The sequence below is a fragment of the Galeopterus variegatus genome, unplaced genomic scaffold (genome assembly GCF_000696425.1).
Source record: "Galeopterus variegatus unplaced genomic scaffold, G_variegatus-3.0.2 Scaffold1870, whole genome shotgun sequence".
Taxonomy (NCBI): Eukaryota; Metazoa; Chordata; class Mammalia; order Dermoptera; family Cynocephalidae; genus Galeopterus; species Galeopterus variegatus.
In genome coordinates, this window is record NW_007727981.1 from 284,031 (window position 1) to 285,992 (window position 1,962).

Sequence of the window (1,962 nt, forward strand, 5' to 3'; positions counted from 1 at the left end):
TCCTTCCTGAAGCCTCATCCCTGCTCAGCCCCTCCTCCTCCCCTGCCCCCTCCCCCTCCTGCCGGGCCTGGAATTGGGTTTGGGGCGGGTTCTGCTTCCAAAGCCATATCCTCCTGCAGGCGAGGGCTCGTCCTCCACTCTGAGCTCGCATTTTCCGAGGCTCCGGGCAGTGTTTGGTGCTGGCCTGCTGCCCTGGTGGGTCGGCCAGGAGAGGCGGGAGGAGCCCTCCACAAAGGGGAGGCCTCCGTGGATCAGGACGGTCGCAGGTAGCTGCATGGGGCCCAGGGACCAGGGGAGGGTGTTCCAGGAACCGGGGCTGCAGGGCGAAGGCCAGGCAGGGAAGGAAAGTGAAGCAGGGTCCGTCAGGGCAGGCGGCTCCTAGAAATCCTGAGGCTCCAAGCAGGGAGCCCTGAGACCCCAGAGCAGGGCTGTCAACCACTAGAGGATCTCTTCCCCCAGTCTGGAGGCTCCAGGATTCCCAGGGACACTGAGGAACTTTGAGTGTCCTACTCCTGTGCGGCAGGCCCTGCCCACCCCCGCAGCTGGCCTCACCCCCAGCCCCAAGCCATCCTCCACTTCCAGCTCCTGCTCTGTCCTCTTGTGGGTGGGGGCTCCCCTCTGTCCCTCCCTCAACCTTGCAAGCCGTCCAAGCGTGCTTTCTGGAAGGGCTGCAAGGGAACACCCAGTGGGCAGTGTCCCAAGCGCAGGGAGATGGCTCCCACCACTCTCATGCATGCCGCCTTCCACGAACAACAAGCCCCAGCTTGGGGCAGCTGTGGGGCCAGCCCTGGGGTGGACACTGAGGGACCCGCCTCAGCAGCCACAGCAGGTCGGGCAGTGAGTCCCTCCTTCTCCCAGGCCAGCAGCCTGATGCGGTTGCTGGCCTCAGATGGAGGCCGTGCCTGAGATGTTCTGCAACGTCTCTATTCCCCCAGATAAGCCTCTTCAGTCCAAGTTGTGAGTAGGGGACTCGGGGACCTGGAGTGAGAAAACTCAAGTTCTCTCTGTGTCTGCGGGGAGGGACAGACAGGCCCCTCTTATAGCCAGTGCCCTCAGGCCCAGCCCAGACAGTGGCCAAGGGATGAGGAGAGGGGCTGGGATGGCCGGGCACAGTTGAGCGCAATCGGGGCTGGGTCATGGTGGGGTGGGGCTGAAAGGAGACAAGGCCAGAGGAGGTACACAGGTGGCTGGGCCATCCTTGGACTTGCATTTCATGGGAGGGTCAGGAGTGAGCTGAGCTGGCAGCTTTTGGGGTCAGCTTTAGTGGAAACTAGTTCTGTCACAGCCCCAATCCCACCCGGAGGACACACACGCTCACACGCATCCCAGGCACGTGTCACACACGTCTCTTAACATGGCCCATCTGGGGTCCACCTGGCTTCTAGATCTCTCTGTGCATGAGTGAAATTGCGTTTCAGATCGTCCCTGGCAGGACAAGGACAAGGGCACAGAGACACACACGGGTGGAATCAGTCAGCAGAGAAGTGAGCTAGGAGCCCCTACCACACGCCCACCCTTGCGGGGCTCTGTGAGGTTGGGGTCTAGCCTGGCAGGGTTGAAGGTGAGGCTCTCCAGAGTCAGGACACCCCTGGGGACAAAGCTTGGGACCCAGACCTAAGGGGGTGGTGGGCGTCTAGAAGGACCCCCAAGAGAATGGGAGCTGCGGAGGGTGTTCGGGGGCCTGGAAGGATGGAGGGTAGGCGGGCAGGTCTGGGGCTGCAGGCCCGGGGAAAGCTTGGACAAGCCCCAGCGCGTGGAGAAGCACGCGGCCGGCCGGTGCAATGGGACCAGCGCGTGGAGAAGCACGCGGCCGGCCGGTGCAATGGGACAGTGGCCAACTAGAGTGGAGACGGTGCGTGGGGAGCAGCTGCTGTCTGCAAGTACAGTGCCCACTCATCACGCACGCACCCCAGGGTGCTCCCCCTGAGCACCGGCCGGCCCCCGCGCAGAGCCACCCGCAGG

General features: G+C 63.7%; 1 protein-coding gene across 3 annotated transcripts in view; it reads left to right on the top strand.

The window, feature by feature from the left end:
* Nucleotides 1-211: 211 nt before the first annotated feature.
* The window catches only part of MRGPRF (MAS-related GPR, member F), a 9,081-nt gene continuing 7,330 nt past the window's right edge, over nt 212-1,962 (top strand). Inside the window, exon 1 of one of the 3 annotated variants that reach the window (XM_008579368.1) lies at nt 212-266. The gene's annotated coding sequence lies outside the window, so the exon portion shown is untranslated. Of the gene's footprint in view, nt 267-821; nt 958-1,496; nt 1,562-1,962 lie in introns of those variants that run through there. The other 2 variants (XM_008579369.1, XM_008579370.1) reach the window with 2 other exon arrangements.